This window comes from Myotis lucifugus, unplaced genomic scaffold (genome assembly GCF_000147115.1).
Source record: "Myotis lucifugus unplaced genomic scaffold, Myoluc2.0 scaffold_13, whole genome shotgun sequence".
NCBI classification, from domain to species: domain Eukaryota; kingdom Metazoa; phylum Chordata; class Mammalia; order Chiroptera; family Vespertilionidae; genus Myotis; species Myotis lucifugus.
This window is the reverse complement of record NW_005871061.1, coordinates 1301790-1308193: the sequence shown is the minus strand read 5'-3', so window position 1 is coordinate 1308193 and position 6404 is coordinate 1301790. Positions and strand designations below refer to the sequence as shown.

Sequence of the window (6404 nt, the reverse complement as noted above, 5' to 3'; positions counted from 1 at the left end):
CCAAGATACAAGGGAGGAAGTAAGGGCCTTGTGGGCTGGACTTCCACGGAGGTTATTGTGTGTGAATGAGATACATACAAGAAGAGATGAAGGCGGATTCCCAGGTGATTTCTAATGTGCAGCCAAGGTTGAGAACCAGTGTAAGCCCTTTTCATAGGCAGCCATTTTCCTTTGCAGGGTGTCCCAATCTACATCCCCAGAATTTGGGTTGGCCTCCACTAGCACTATACCCACAGGTTCTCTAGGTAAAGTCCCTAGGTCTCTAGAGCTTAACCAGAGCTTTGGCATGTTAGCACTTGGAGTGCGGGAAACGAGTTAAGTCGGCTCGCGTGAATTGCGCGTACTCCGCGGGAGCCGTCTTTAACTCGGTTCATATAGAAGCCCTTTTCATAGGCAGCCATTTTCCTTTGCAGGGTGTCCCAATTTGTTTGTAATCCACCCTTTTGGTGGATGGAACAAAACCAAAAGACAGAGCCATCTTATATTTTGGCGGGAAATTCACCCGCACTCCAAGTGTTAGTATGTGTGGCACTAATTAAGCAATTCCCAAGAAGCTTCCACAGGGGTTTTGCATTTATTAAGGAGCTGGTATACTTCCTCTGGGTTCTTAGGAGATGTTGGCACCAGATGTTTGGGACATTTATATTTTTCTATTAAGTTTTTAGCAACATTGTGCAGAGGATTTGACCCAAAATATCCCATCAGGGCAGGGGGCAAAGAGTAACAGCAGCAAGTGGGACAGTGATGCAGAAACCGTAGGCCTCTGCTACATTTCCCTTTTAATAGTGTCATTAGTTTCTTCTTGCAAGGCTATTTCACTCATCCGAGTCAGGATAGGTAGTTCTGGCCCAATCCACACCCTCAGCAGTCACAGGCAGAGGTCTCCCTCTTCCTTACCTATGGTAATATGCTTTCCTCACGTCTTCAGCCTGGAGCCTCTCCTTGTGCAGTGACAATAGCCTGGCAATCCAGTCCACGCTCCTTGGCCTCAAGGAGTGGAAGACCCTCACATATGTTAACAGTCAGTTAAGACCTTTATCATTAGTTGTCTAATTATCTCATTAGACCATATAGCCTTGATCATGCTGCTCTGCGGTGGTCATTGAATTATCTGGGCAGCAGTGACATTTTAGGATAGATACCTCAACGCAACACACAGCAGAGGCAATATGCAACAGCATATAGCAATGCATCAGACCCCCAGCAAGCACTGCTGCCTTCCCAGATGGCACTGTCCACCTGGCTTAGCCGGTTAGCAAGTCAGCTGCAGTTAAAGGGCATTCATGCAATCCTGCCAACTATGCCAATTGTTTTGTGTCAGTCTTGGCCTATCGATAGTAATGATATCAGTTCTGGGCACTCACCTGGGCCTGTGCTAATTGGGGGACCCCCACAGACATTTCCCAGTGTGACCAGAGCCAATATTATGGCTGGAACATCCCTTGAGGTTCTTATTATGACTGAAAGATGCACCTCAGCAACAACCATCAAGGAACTTTGAAAATACAAGTTTTATTAGTGACAAGTCCTGAAAGACACACAGCACACCCAGGGCCACACAGTGAGGTCAGAGGTAGAGAGACACAGCACTGACCTGGGATTCTGCCTTTATTTGGGTTGAGGTTGGAGTGCTTAGGGTTTTGTGGGTTTGCTCTGTATTGGTAAATTTAAAACAAAAGATTGACCAGTGTCATCACCATAAATTCAATGAAAGGGAAAAATAATGAATGAATGAATGAATGAATGAAATAAAACACAACATTGAGAATTAAAGCACAAAAAGGGAAATGCAGGATCACTCAAGTGGTCAGCTATCTAAGACACCCAGAGCTTTCTAAAGGGGAATTTCACAGATGGGGCAGCCTGGCTTTTTGCCCAGCTGTATAGCTGGAAATATGTTTATTCAGGATGGATGTCTTTGAAATGAATGCCTTGGTCTTAGCAATAAAAAGCTTAATGTCCAGCCCTCACATTACAATAAAAAAGCTAATTGTCACCCTGCTGGTGTGCTCAGTGGTTGAGCATCAACCCATGAACTGAGAGATAACCAATTTAATTACCTGTCAGGGCACATGCCCAGGTTGAGGACTCCATCCCCAGTAGGAGTGCAGGAGGCAGCCCATTGATATTTCTCTCATCGATGTTTCTTTTTTAAAATATACTTTTATTGTTGCTAAAATATACTTATCAGATGTATCATTGGCAAATATGTTCTCCCATACAGTGGATTCCCTTTTCATTTTGATGCTGATTTCTTTTGCTGTGCAGAAGCTTTTTATTCTGATGTAGTCTCAATTGTTTAATTTTTCCTTGGTTTCTCTTGCCCTAGGCATTGTGTCAGTGAAAAATTTGCTACCTGAGATGTCTGATATTTTGATGCCTATGCTTCTTTCAAGGATTTTTTTATAGTTTCACTAGAGGCTCAGTGCACGAATTTGTGCACGGGTGGGGTCTGTCTGACCTGCCCCGATCAGGCCAATCAGGCCAGGTGGGCTGGGGAGGGAGAGGCCGCGGTTGGTTGGTGGGCCAGCCCTGCCCCTGATCGGGGGAAGAGGGGCCACCATGGGTGGGCCCGGCTGGGGGAAGGGGCTGCGGCTAGTTGGCCAGCCAGCCCCACCCCCTGGTCAAACTCCTGGTCAAGGGGACAATTTGCATATTAGCCTTTTATTATATAGAATGACTCACATTTTAAATCTTTCATCCATTTTGAGTTTATTCTTGTGTATGGTGTAAGTTTGTGGTCTAGTTTCATTTTTTTACATGTCCAATTATCCTACCATTTATTGAAAAAACTGCCTTCCATTGATCCATATGCCTGTTCTTGTGCAGTACCAAGTTGTTTTGATTACAGTGGCTTTGTAGTATAACTTGATATCTGGTATTATGATCCCTCCAGCTTCGTTCTCAAGATTGCTACACCTATTTGGGGTTTTTGGTTCCGTATGAATTTTTGGAGTATTTGTTCTAGATCTGTGAAATATGCCATTGGTATTTTAATAGGGATTGCATTGAATTTAAGGTTGCTTTGGGTAGTATGGAGATTGTAATGAACATGGTATATTCTTCCAGTTGTTTATATGTCTTCTTTGATATTTTACAACATTCTATAGTTTTTCAACTACAGGTTTTTTACCTTCTTGGTTATTTTTATCCCTAAGTATCTTAATTTTTTGTTGTTGTTGCAATGATCAATGGGATTACTTTTTAGTTTTTTTCTGAGAGTTCATTATTGGTGTATAAAAATGATATTGATTTCTGAGTGTTAATTTTGTATCCTGCTACATTGCTGAATTCATTTGTTAAAGCTAGTAATTTTTTGGTGGAATCTTGAGGTTTTTTTATGCACAATATCATGTCATCTGTGAATAATGACAGTTTTACATACTTCTTGCCAATTTGGATGCCTTTTTTTATTCTTCTCTGATTGCTGTGGCTAGGACTTCTAGTACTATCCTATCTAATAAAAGAGAAACATGCAAATTGACCATACCCCCGAATGCTTCCCATTGGCTAATCAGCAGGATATGCAAATTAACTGCCAACCAAGATGGCGGCCGGCAGCCAGGCAGCTGAAGCGAAAAGGAGGCTTGCTTGCTCCAGTGATGGAGGAAGCCAAGGTTCCCCGCCTGCTGCTGCCAGTCTCTGAGCTTGCACTCTAAGCAACTGTGTTGCAATTATAGAAGCTAAACAAAACCCAGAGACCTGCTTTCAGCCTTCAGAGCTGGAGCGAGCAGGACCAAAACAATGTTGCAATTATAGAACCCAAACAAACCCTAGATTCCTGCTTTCAGCAGCCGAGGCCTCAAGCTGGAGCCAAGCCTCAGAGCTAAAGCCAGCTCTCAGCTCCAGTGACAGCCATAGAAGGTAAATAAATCCCAGAATAAAAAAGAAAAAAGAAAAAAAGGAGAGGTTGGGAACTTCAGTCACCTGTCAGCCTGAAAACGGCCCTCAGCCCCTCACCTAGACTGGCCAGGCACCCCAGTGGGGACCCCCACCCTGAAGGGGGTGTGACCAGCTGCAAACAGCCATCATCCCCTCATTCAGGCTGGTCAGGCACCCGAGTGGGGACCCTCACCCTGAAGCAACAAGATGGTGGCTAATTTGCATACTGAAGGCGGGCGGCAGCGGGCAAGGCTGTCCGTGGTCCTGGGACCCGGATCTGTGACCCTGCCAGGCGGGGGGCAGCACTTGAGGCTGTCCACGGTCCCGGGACCCGGATCTGTGACCCTTCACGGTGGGGAGGCAGCTCGCACAGTTGCGGATCGGCCGGGTTGGGCAGGGCAGGACACCTGGCTTCTGCCCAGCCCCAGTCACTCTGGGCAGGTGAGCAGCGCAGAGAGCCTCTGGACAGGGGAGGCAGGCCGGAGGAGGGCGGACTGTACTCCCACATGGCGGTGGTGACAGCTGTGAGCACGCCAAGCGGAGCCTGCAGGCTGAGCTGAAGTAGAGCCTGCAGGCCATCAGCACCCAGGAGTGGCTGTGCAAGATCCGCCTCCTGGCCCAGAAGGTGCAGGATGGCAGGAATAACCACCGTGGAGGGCCAGACTGACGTCCTCCTGGCTGCACCACGGGGGTTTGCGGATCTGCAAAGCCAGAGGCCTCCGGTGTGCACATACCCCCCTGGCGTGCGAACATCCCCCAGCACACTGTCACCCTCCCATGCCTGCAACAGTTGCAAACCAAGGCATGCACAAGTTCCCCCTGCCTCTCCACCGCACTTCCATCAACCCAGCATGCCTAACACCCCCACAGGATGTGCACACATCCCCTCTGATGCGCTCATGTCCTTTGAAGAGTGTCTGGGTGTTCTGGGTGCTGAGGGTGGGCGCCTGTGGGATGACAGTGAGAGGGCGGAGTGGTGATGCCCTGTTCCCACGGAGGCCAGTGCAGCTATGAGATCACCTCTGGGGGGTTAATGCAGGTGCTGAGGCAGGAGCAGGTGCAGATAGACACACCTGGTGGGCACGGGCGGCCCTCTCTGAGGTGCCTTAGGTCAGCGTTCAAGATCAAGAACCCAGAGGCAGAGAGGAATTCCGTCCTCTCAGTGAAACAGTGGGATAGTCGGGGCGACTGTAGAGGAGGAATGTGCACTTTGGTTCCAGCACCCATGAGTGAAGGCTGCCCTGACTGAGCCTTGCTTGCTAGGGGCCTAACGCACTCCTGCCGGGCAGCAGGTGACAGGATGTGCTTTTTTGAATTAATGAGAGAAAATGTTGATTCTCCTGCTGCCCACGAAGGTGGAAAGTGAAGTGGGGAGACATGTGGGGAGTGAGCGAGGTTCCCTGTCTGGGGGTTCCAAATCGGTTTCTTTCACTGCTGACTAGAGATATACAGGGTGTCCCCCCAAAATGTATACACACTTTGAATACCTACTAATTCCAATGGTTTTAAGCATAAGAAAGAAACAACAATGGAGCTGTTATCTGTTAAAAGTGTGGGCACACTCTCTTTCTCCGCCATCGAGGTGCGCGAGTTCGCCTCTCCTTCACCATGTCTTCCCACAAGACTTTCAGGATCAAGAGGTTTCTGGCCGAGAAACAAAAGCAGAATCGGCCCATTCCCCAATGGATTTGAATGAAAACTGGTAAAATCAGGTACAACTTGAAGAGGAGACATTGGAGAAGAACCAAACTGGGCCTATGAGAAATCACACATGAGAGATGACTCACATATTTATGCTGTATCCAGGTTGCCTACACCCTTAAATGATTGAAAAGATGCTACTGTCTGGACAGTTGGGGCATTTTAATTGGAAGATTAATGAACTTGTGATTTTTCTCTGTTGATTTTTTCCTCCTGAAATAGAAGGTTGATTCAGTAATAAATGTGAGATCTTTTAAAAAAAAAAAAAAAGTATGGGCACAAACAGGTAGTTGGACATTCCCTGAGGGGTCTCAGATTGGAGAGGGTGAAGGCCAGACTGAGGGGCTCCTCCCCCCCCACCACCCCAGTGCACTAATTTCGTGCACCGGGCTACTAGTCCTATATAATAAAAGCCTAATATGCAAATTGACCAAACGGCAGAATGACTGGTGAAATGACTGGTTGCTATAATGCACACTGACCACCAGGGGGCAGATGCTCAATGCAGGAGCTGCCCCCAGCCCCCAGGCCAGCCATGCGGGTGCCAGCGGGGGCCTCCCTGATCACCCTGCCAGTTGCTGCCCCACAGAGGGAGGTGACCAGTGGGGCGATCGGGGGATGGGGCCAGTCTGTGAGTGGACAAGCATCGCCCCTCCCGATTGCCCCACTGGTCGCTTCCCACAGAGGGAGGCGACTGGCGGCAGCTGGCAAGTGGGCGGCACCAGGCTGGCCAAGGCAGTGCCAGCGGGAGCGCCCCCACCCCCGATTGTCCTGCCGGTCACCCCACAGATCAGCCCTGATTGCCAGCCAGGTCTAGATAC

At 48.5% G+C, this 6404-nt stretch overlaps 1 pseudogene; it reads left to right on the top strand.

The window, feature by feature from the left end:
- Positions 1-5460: 5460 nt before the first annotated feature.
- On the top strand, positions 5461-5769 carry LOC102427194 (annotated as a pseudogene).
- Positions 5770-6404: the final 635 nt, after the last annotated feature.